The sequence below is a fragment of the Periophthalmus magnuspinnatus genome, chromosome 16 (genome assembly GCF_009829125.3).
Source record: "Periophthalmus magnuspinnatus isolate fPerMag1 chromosome 16, fPerMag1.2.pri, whole genome shotgun sequence".
Taxonomy (NCBI): Eukaryota; Metazoa; Chordata; class Actinopteri; order Gobiiformes; family Gobiidae; genus Periophthalmus; species Periophthalmus magnuspinnatus.
In genome coordinates this window covers 8676706-8688205 of record NC_047141.1, presented here as the reverse complement: position 1 = coordinate 8688205, position 11500 = coordinate 8676706, and positions in this window count along the sequence as shown.

Sequence of the window (11500 nt, the reverse complement as noted above, 5' to 3'; positions counted from 1 at the left end):
AGTAACATAAATTTAAAAAGTATCATAGCAACCAAAGAGCCAATCTGGAGCAGGGCTGTTGAAGGTAATGCGCCTTCCCGCCCGCACTGCTGGTTTGGTATCCTTGGGTGTTTTGAAAGGTCCTTATAAATAAAATGCATTATTATTATTATTATTATTATTATTATTTGTAGAGAGCGGGCACTTGGCAACACTGTCAATCAAACTCGTTGCTAACGCTAGCGGGAGTGACCTCGAGGAAAGAAGGCGCCTGATTTGTGTTTTTAGCAATGTTCATATCATGATTTACGGACACAATGCGAAATAAAAATACCAGGATCAGAGCCAGGGTCGATGGAGCCGGAAGCGCGCCCATGACCATTTCCTATTCCAATGTCCATTTATGTAAACAGTCTAGGCGTCGGATTTACGGTGATGCCATCCAGCTCATTGTGATAATCAAAGCTATTCAAAAATTCTAACTCAAAAAGCCGTATTACCTGTTTTTAAAAAAGTCTTTATGTTTTTTGAGCAATAAAAACACCAGAAATGAAATACAGATAAACTGATCAAAAACTGTGGAAAATCCCAGACAATTTTCCACATCTATCTCCATGGAGACAAGCCTTGAAGGGTCCACCACTCGCTTCTCTCCATGGAAATGATTTTGCTTTACCTAAAATGCTCCACAATATGGCATTAATATTATGTTTCTTCATTCTTTCTTCACAAGCAGATGATGCCACAAGACAACATTATAAAACAACTGCATTTCAATCCATGCAAGATAGACATTGTATAGATACTATTGTCATGCTGTGGAACATTGTGGGCAAAGCAATAACATCTCCATGGAGAAAAGCAGCTGGCAAACACCCCTCCAAAAAAGTTATACAGTGCACTTTTAAACCATTAACCTATTTTGGTGTTGAAAGCTTTGCAAATAAGACCAAAATGAATTATAATACCTACTTTGCATACAGTAATACCAACTTATGCTATGTTTTAAAAGGACATAAACCAAACCCTATTTGTACTTCAATAGGTTCCATCTGCTTTATTTTGATATTTATATTTCTCTGTATGTCAAATCTAAGAAGCAGAACTGTCAGTCACCCAGAAGTAACTAAATGCAGCTCCCAAAGCACAGACATATTATAGGATATGGAGAAAAGCTGTCATTAGAGGCTTCAACCAGACCAACCACAGGCTGCAGTATATATGTATGTTATGGTGTGCCATGGCGGGTGTCCAGTAGAGGGCAGGTGTGAGTCAGCTGTTGGGCATTGGATCACACATACAGACGGTAACTAAATACATGTACCAAAAATATGGATATTTATATTATTAATTTTGAGCATCTGTGTCCTGGAACAATGCAATTTAAAGGGCCAGACATATTGTATAAGCAGATCTTCAGGTTCAAAAAAGTCTACTGTATCCTGTCTGGGTCTAATTATAAAACGGTTTATTGTCTGATGATTAGGAAGTTTGTGTCAGCATGCTACTTGTTAGCTTTTTGTTAGCAAAGCTCCTTGCTGGTCTCTGAAAGTTGTAAAACGCACTTATGAACTCATTGCGGTGAATAGTTAGAATGCAAACTGTTTAAAATTAACTAGTTTTGTCTTTAATGTTTTTAAGTAAAAATCAGGTACAGTAAAAGTATTCTAGTATTCAAGTATCTAGAATATAGTACTCTTGATGAGGCAAAATCAAGATTGGAATACATAAAAAAATACATATGAATGCACGTATTCAGTATATTTAATATCCAAAGTATTCTTCCCAACCCTGCATATAGGGCAAACTTGAAGAGTTAAAGGTTCTATATTGATCAAAATTGACTCATGTGAACTTTGAGCCATGTTAGAATGTTGTTACCTCATCAAAATACACCTGGAGTTGTTCAAAGCCAAGTTACTGGAATGCTACTTGAGTGTCTTTGCAGTTATAATAGTGAGAGTTTCACCCTGGTGCTCTTCTGGTTAAGGATTAAGTATCGTTTAAAACCGGACAGATGCACTGGTGAGATTTAGAAAATATTAAAAAGCCTTTATTTGATCATTTCGGCCTTATTGTGTCTTCATCAGGCCATAAACATTAAAAGAACAAAATGGCTGCCAGGCCTCTTTTACACATCTGGTCAAATGACAGGACTAAGATACAAGGACACTTCAAGATAATTACAGACAGTAAAAGCTTCACCATATTTAGAGTAAAATACAGGTGGTGATATTAAATACTGTAAAAAGGAAGACAAGATATTCAATTCATGTGTCAAATCCAGATCATTGTTTAGGCCTGGATATTAGGCCTGTTTCATCCACATACATCTGAGTAATCCTTTTTATTCATCTGTCTACATCTCCAAAGCTCAAAATGCTCTGCTTCACCTTGTGATGTCATGTAGTGGTAGTTCTCAAGTTAACAGCTCCTTTTACCTTTACTTCAGTAGATACGGGCAAGGGCAGGACTGAAATCACCCAAATGATTCTAGTGAAGGTGTATGGAGTTTAAAAACACAGTGGAGCACTTCCTCTATAACCACATTACCTCATAAAGTGGAACAGAGTGTTTTCTGTTTGAGAGAAGAACTCAGGCTGAATATACAGAGTTTGTGCGTTAAACATGTGTGAATGAAACAAAACACAACTCCAGGTGTGTAATGAGGAAACAATATTGTAACATAGATCAGAAAATAGCATAACACGGGCTCTTTAATAATGCCAGGTGTACTATAAGTTTGTTGAAGTGTATTAGTTATGGTTTATGCATTGTAAAGCTGTTTTATCAGTGGCAGCAAGAAGCTTGAAAACAGATGTTATATTTGGCACTATGTACGGCTGCACTGGCGTTTCGGTGGTCTTTTTTGTCTGTTTTTGTGTGTGTAAATATTAGCTATATAAACTATGAAAACTAATAAAAAACAGATTATAGCGAAACCTCCAATTTCAATTTACAGGCCATAATTTACTGAAATAAATTATGCAATGCAATCACATCATTTAACAATAACAAAAATTCCCACTGTCCACTCTCCCCAAACACACTCAAACAACATCTCACATCTCAAGATCATTAAGTAGCTTGGTCTTATATAATACATGTTAAAGGGCCCGTATCACACTATTCACACATGTTTAACACACAAACCCTGCACATTTAGGCTGAGTTCTTCTCTCAAACAAAAAATACTCTGTTCCACTTTGTGATGTCATGTGGCAATACAGGAAGTGCTCCACTGTGTTTTCAAGCTGCATAGACCTTCACTAGGATCATTTAGCCAATTTCAACTATGGAATTGACAATCTCTACTGAACTAAAGGTACTTGTTAACTTGAAAACTGCCACTTTGTGTCATCACGAGGTGGAACAAAGCATTTTGAGCTTTGGAGATGAGACTAATAATAAGATAAAATAAAACCTTTGATCTAGCATTTCTATTTGAGTCACTCCCTTCGGGCAGACCACAACCTTTCACCATAAGAACAGTTGTTTACTATTCGCTGACTGGCCTTAAAACTTAAAATACTGATTCTGAAATAGCTAAATAAAAGCTAAAAAGTGAGTTGATTAGTGGTTTGTTTGTTTGTTTGTTTATTTGTTTCATTCCCGTCCTATGAATGTGGGAATGTGTGAATACTCATTTGAGCAAGTATCGATAATAAAAAAAAAAGTCACATTTACAGGATGGAAATGAAATGTTCCTGAATAGCTTTAGATTGATCTTGAGCTGTATCAAAACAAGTATAAGACACATAGACTAGTATACACCCATGGACGACTATGGAACCTACTGGACGACTGAGGGATTACACAAATACAAGGACACATGGTAATCTATAAGAAAATACTATGATTTAATGTTGAAAATCACATTCTATTGTCTAAAGAAAGAGTGTTTTATTATTGTCGTATCGGAATTGGTATTGAGTATCAAATCTGTTCCTGAGTATCGAAATTCTAGTATTGCGTCAATATATTCTTTAACTTTTTAATAGAGTTACTCAAACAAATTGTCAGAAGGAGGGTGTGGAAGAGAGAAAGAATAGGTCTTACACACCGATGATTTCAGTCCCCAAACACGCTGAGCCGGTCCTCTCAGCAAAGGAGCCATCAATTGTCGCTTTGGGAATCCTCAACAGCTCTCTGGAATCTACGCACAGACAAAACAATGTTCAGATGTGAAAGTTGGGATTTACGTTAATGAATGCTAGGGCTGCAAGATTAATCGCAATTGAAGTATCTCGATTATCTCCAAAAACAACACAGTCTCCTGTCTTATTCTGCATAAAAACTGTTAACCCTGTAGATCTGTACAAACCATAGACTGTATATAAATGGACATAGCTAACCTACTAGCTGCTGTGTTCCAAATAAGAAGTGATGATGGACGCGCATCCGGCTCCATCGACTCTGGCTCCAATTCACTTTACATTGAAAAACTGTTCGTATTAACCCGTTGTACGTGATATTGGTATTTTTATTTTGTCTGTAAATCAAGTTATGGACATTAATAACAGACAAATCTGGCGCCTTCTTTCACCTGCTAAACCAATGGGAAGGTGCGTTACCTGTGGATTGGCTTTTTGGTTGCTATGATACTCGCGATCTGAAGTCCAAATATCGAACTTGGCTCCAAACTCACCGCTATAACTGCTAGCCTTGATGAGCTTCATTTGGCTGGAGCCTTGGGTGCTATGGGTGACGTCACACTCACTTAGTCCACTTTTTTATACTGTCTATGCTACAAACATGTTCTAAAATGTGATTCTTCTATTAGTTTGTCAGTTCATATTTCAGTGTTTTTGTCAAATCTTCTGGATGTGTTCAAAATGTGAACTTTGAACAAAATCCCATTATTAAAACATAAATCACAAATCTAATGGAAATCGCAGTATTTGTCAGAGGAATTTGATATTTTTCCCAAGTTGTTCAGCCCAAATGAATGGCTGTTGAAAAAGCATTAACTGACAAAGATATGGAGCAGATACACTGCCTGGCCAAAAAAAAGTCCCCACCTGGATTTAACTAAACAAATATGTTAGGGTTGCTGCAGTTGGTCAGGTCTAGGTTCAGCAACAGTCTGTGCTCAAAGAATGAGGTCAGCTGACACCTGAATATACTGAATGACCAGGTTATTCCATCAATGGACTTTTTCTTCCCTGATGGCACAGCAATGGCCAACCCACTAAACAGGACCATGAAATTCCAAGATGACAATGCCAGGATTCATCAGGCTCAAATTGTGAAAGAGTGGTTCAGGAGCATGAGACATAATTTTCACACATGGATTGGCCACCGCAGAGTCCAGACTGTGAATAAAATTCTGATTATTTTATCATTAATAAACTGTATGCTTATATTTTGTGTATGAAACCAACCCTGTGTAACTACAATGGAAAACAGGAGATGTTTGTGTGAAAAGATACAGAGTGCTATTGTTTAAAATGCTGGGTTAAGTCATGTGTTGAAATCATATGTCTTAATGATGTCTTAGGTGTCATGTGTTAAGGAAATGTATGGAGTTTCCTTGACACAGACCTTAAACCCATTGAGAATCTTTGAGATGTGCTGGAGAAGGCTTTGTGTAGTGGTCAGACATCATCAATGCAAGATCTGGGTGAAAAATGAATGCAACACTGGATAGAAATAAATCTTGTGACATTGCAGAAGCTAATTCGAAACAATGTCACAGCGATTGTGTGCTGTAATGAAATATTAGAATGTGTGACCTTTTTTTTTTAGTGCCAACTTTTTTTTGGCCAGGCAGTGTTTATTTTAGCTTCAGAGCAGAAGGTAGCTGCAGGTAATCACTGTTGTTTTGTCCACAAGACCCCCAAATAAAAAGGGCATCTGGTGTAAAAATCTGTGAAGTCACAATTTCACTGGTCAGCTGTGACAACAACTGTAAAAAGGGATAAAAAAAAAAAAAAAAAAAAAAAAGAAAGAAGAACAACAGGAGTCATCTATGTAGATGACTGAAAAGTAGCCTGGGATCCAGAATACAAAATTCTTCTATATTTTACGAAGATGTGAGTCTGGTCACAGATGAATCCCCAAGAGTTCAGTTGGGTGTGATTGACAGGTGGATTAGCCAATCAGGGACACACATGATCCACCTGTATCAAAACAAATATGGCTGCTTATGAGGAACAAAGAAAGGAAAAAAAAAAAAAATCAAAGGGGATTTCTGTGAAGCACTAAACTCTTGCTGAATTTTATTTGTAAATGATGGTTGACCAATGAGCTCCTGCACACGAATCACTGAAAAAAACTCTGAAATCTGATTGGACGATCATTTTGCTCTGGCTTGAGATGCAGCAGAGGATGTGGTGACCAAATTGATATCCCTGACTGGCAGGTAACAAATGTAGCAATGCCTGTAATTGTGTACAAAACCCCAAAATGTATATTTCATTTTGATAGAAGGATAAAACAATGCTTGAGATGAAATATTTTGTCAGTGTTTTGTCTGTTGGAAGCACTGATGGTGATGGAATAAGTTCACTGATTAATCACAACTTATCAATTATTGAAATAGTGATCTAACTGAGTAGCTGAAGCTATTTTATGGCATGCTAAAACATGCCATGAGCTGAGAGAAGGGATTAGACTCAAAAAAGCAGCAATTACATAAAAACCACACAAAGAATGTATAAATATTTTTGATGAAACCACTGTCTGTAAATACACTGACTGGGATGTCCTCAGGAGGCTTCACTTCAGATTTATCTGGATAAAATTTTGCAAACATCTCACATTCACAGGCATTTCAGATTCTAAACAACTAATCAGTTAATGTAATGAATGGTTACTTGATTAAAGGTACATTATGTCACTTTCTGGAGTCACCTTGAATGTCACCTGCATGATTCCAACGAAATAGAAAGTTAAGGCCATACTATGGAGCACTGTTCATGTAGATATATGTGTTTTATGCCAGACTACAATTCCATGGAAACTTCAGGCCATATAAGTCAGGTTTGTGGAGATGCAAGTGAAAAAGTAAGGACACAGTGCAATAAAAACATGCTGTGTTTAATTTAGTCTATTTTTTGGCTCAAAAGCTAAGTACTGTGGCTTTAAGTCTTAGCTGCAGTCCTAACTGAAACTAATACACCATACCAACAGGCTAAAATGTAAAAGAATGTAGCGAGAATTATTAGCTGGAAGAGCAGGTACAGAAGGATGGGCTTTCCCTCACAGGCCCCCTCCACCCTGGCTCGGGTTCACACAGCTCTGGAAGCTGGCGCGGGACGGAAGAGGTGGTGTGCTGCCTGCCTGCCTGGAGCCGCCTGGAGCCGCTGTGGGCCGGGCGGGTGAGGTCTGGTGCGCATTTAGCTGGAGGTTGGAGTGTGGCAGTGTGGCTGGTGACCCGGGGCTGTTTGAGGTGTTGTGTGTGCCTGCCTGAGAAACCTTCTGCTCAGCGTCACACGTCTCCAGGCTCCAGAGCAGGCTCCAGGCCCCATTATAGAGGATGACCTAACCGGCTGTCCCTCGCCATTACACGCTCACAAAATGGCCACCGCAGAGTCCACACGGCGCGAACGACCGACCAGACTGCACCAAACCAGGACCAGAACTGTTTCCACTCAGACTTTATGTACCTCGAGAAACAGGAAAGAAAGGGAAGGTTTAAATTTTGCCAGAGCACTTTTTCGTGTGAGAATTATGCAGAAGGTTTGTAAAACGCTTTGAATTGCACTGCGTATGATACGATGTACTATACTCATAAATTTGCCTTGCCTTGATGAGAAAAGAATGTACATTAGGGAATGATATAGTGTTGTCACGAAACAAACATTTTCGATTTCGATATTAAGGAATAGATTCAGTACTACTTTCTTTTATATTACCATGTGGCTGTTGTGTTATATGTGTGTACTCTCTCAGTCGTTAGGTTCCATAATGGTCCTTGGGTGTATTCTAATCCATATGGTCTTATACTTGTTCTGATACAGCTCAAGATCATTCTAAAGGTTCATTTCTGTGCTGGGAATATTACTTTTTTACTATTGATACTTGTTCAAATGAGTATCTAGATTTGATACTAGTTTTAGTATCAATTAGTATCAGATATTTAATACTTTTGACAAGAGCCTCATAATATTGGGAAGTATAAAGTAGGCTACATCCTGATTCCAGAGAATTGACTACTCAGTAAAGACAGCGCAAAGCTAATATCATCAATCATGAAACCAATACTGAAATAAAAGCGAGCCAACATAAAATAACATAAAAAGTTGGGGTAGGACTACTCAGAAATGCTACAAAAGTGACATTTTAGAGTGACTAACAGATTACTCAGGGTCAACATACCAAAGGTGACCTGAAATGATCTGATTTCAGGCAGATTAAAAGATCAGTGCGTTTTAATGAGAGTGACCTCATGTGCTTCACCGCAGCAAAGCCCTACGTCTGAATCTAAATCACACATTTAGCAACAGAAACAGTGACCAAGGAATAAGTATCAATATTGCTAAAGCTATGGAAAGCTCTCCGGTTTGAGGGTTTAAGGGTGAATACTTTGCAGTGACGTTATGCTTGGAGGTTTCTGCATGTGTTTCTATGGCGAAATGTTCAGCAGTTCCTACAGGGACACAATGCACACATTAGCAAACACTGCCAAAAAGGTTTTAAAATAGCCTGAAACTCTGAAGGCAAAATACAAAATGGATTTAAATGACATATTTTCATGGTCCTGTTCAGTGGTTTGGCCATTGCTGTCTGTTAGAGGAGCACTGTATGAAATGTATCTATAAGGGACACTTCAAAAACTGCCAGAATACCTCACCTTCTTGTTAGTCATTGATAAGGAACATTTAATACCAGATCACACGACTGCATAAGGAAAAGGACTAAGGAATACACTCCAAGGAAAACCAAAACTGGACATGTTTGTGACACAATCACAATTTAATAATCTAGTAACACACTTTTATGCACACACCTGCATCTGTTTGTATTGTATTTTTAAAAGGACACCCATGAAAGAGAGAACCCAAGTGCTCTCATTAGGTTCACCTGTATAAATAAAGATAAAAATAAAGTTTAGGAGTTTGATTTCCTGCAAAAAAGGTGAGACTGACTAATTAAAAAACTAGCTGACTAATTCTAGCTAACTTGTGACAATAGTTTGTTAATTGAGAGGGACTTGTTTAACAGCACAGATTAGTTCACCTTATTGCTCCAGCTAAGTTCTTTATGGTCCAGCTGTCTTAAAATAAAACTCATAATAAAGTCTAACTTGAGTAACAGAGCTTCAGACAGAGCAGTGCCTCCAGTTAGATTCACACCCCCAGGGAATGTTGGAAGAGTTTTGTTTGATATTAAATGTTATTGTTCCAGATTTGCAGTAGTTATTTTTACGAGGTTGGATGAATTGCTGGGTTTCAGATGACATCACAACATTCTATAGGCCAATGATATTTAATACAGATGCAGCTAAAATGAATATTGTGTAATAATATAGCAAGTTCTTGGGTCCAGTCAGTACTAGAAATGAGCTGGTTCAACATTTATGCAGTTACAGTTTATATATTTCGTGACAAAATACAATGTTATCAATTGGAAAAAATGTCTCTTGCCCCCATCTGCGAGTATGACAACATCACCGACTTTGAAAACCACCAATAACAAATACTCTCCATGCTTTTATATCGAGGTTAGATCTTTTAATTATGCCTTGTTATAAATCTATTTTATAATCCCATGGCTATTTCGTTTTTCTTCTTTATTTCTTTGTTATGTTTGGAATATTTTTAAAAAAGTAACAGCTTATAACAACCACACCTAACTAAGACTTAAACATGAACAAAGACTGAATTCATAATGAGCAAGTCTTGTGTGATGTCACATAGTACTTGAAATTGTAGCAGCCACTGGAGCCAGGACACATTTGTATGTTTTGAACCAGAAAGCTGCAAATGTACCTAGCTTGCAAAACCAAAAAAAACCACACTAGAAACAGTAAGCAATGCTGTTAAAACACAATACACAGTTTTGAGATAAAAAGAGTTAAGAGTTAAGAGTTTAGTTTCCCTTTAAGACTCAAATAATCACTTCGGAGCACCGCGGGTATGTGGTTTACGCTGTACAAAAATGAAAGTCCTTTCCAATTCCACTGGTTTTATTCCAAGTTTGCAGAAAAACAAACAAGTATAAATGTACGGGGCCTACTTGCTGCCATAAGCCCACCCACAACACTGTGTACTATCTGCACTAGCCCACTATATCCCTATAGGCGCCCATGGAATAAACCAAATGGACAAAAAAGGTGCTAAGTATGTCTTAAAATAGGAAATTAGGCTAAACAAATGCAATATTAACATAGCTAAAAACGTGGCCTTGCCTTGTAACGATGCACGAAAACGTCGACATTGTTAACAATGATGTGACAATAACGTGCCATTCAGGATTTCCTCTTGTGTTTAAATCTGTCGTCACCGGTCCTGAGAGCCGTGGTGCGTTCAAAGACCCCTCTCCACTCTGCGGTAATAGAGCCATAAAGATTACAGACAACATGAGTGCGTGTAAGTGTGAGCGGCTTTTATCACTGATGTCTCTATCACACAGTCTCACCATACGGAGGGCAGACAGACAGCTGCTGGGAATCTGCACGGGCGAGAGAACACACTGGTACCATCATCGCATTTAACCACACACTCAGATCTATGGCTCTAATTAGGTGAATACAAATTATACATGTTGTTTGAGGTTATATTTTTATATGTTAACAATGAGGTACCCCACTTTTTAAGTAAATGAGTAAGAGAGTACATTGTAAAACCAGGATTTTGTGATAAAATGAGGTCACTGTGCTCTGTCTGCAGTAAGGAAAACCTGTCAGAGCTAGTGTTGGGACTTTAGGCTCCTTTGTGAGATCTGAATCTTTTGGATCTGTTCAAAAGCTGGCTCTTTCACTTTTTCATTTTATTTATTTATATAACAGAATCCAATGTGAGAACTAATTTTATTAACAAACTAATCATAGAGAGAAACAACCAAGGCTCAGATCTGTTTAAACTGGTTCAATCTGAGAGCGTGACTGTGTGTCTTTGAAAATCCAAATAAAATGGATTCACATTAAGGAACCGCTCAAAAAAGCAGACTCGTTCGCTAACTTCACATCACCAGTCAGACCATTCTTGTCCCAGTCTACAAGCAGGTAACAGAATATGTGTGAATGGAGGGCTACGACATGTTCAAGTGCTTCTAGTAATTTAGTATTGGGACTAAAACTTGCAGCTTAAGACTGATGTACCCAGCTTCTTAATGTCAATTTTGTAAGGCAAGGCAAGGCAAGTTTATTTGTATAGCACAATTCGTACACAAGGTAATTCAAAGTGCTTTACAGAATAAGAAAAACATTAAAATCACACAAATCAAAACCTAAATAATCACAAAAGTAAAAGAGTATTTTGTAAAAGCAGCACTTTAAGAAAAAAAATAGACCTCAGTGTATTTTTGTATTCATGTATTTTTGTATCTTATCAACATGGAAGCGAGCACTGAATGG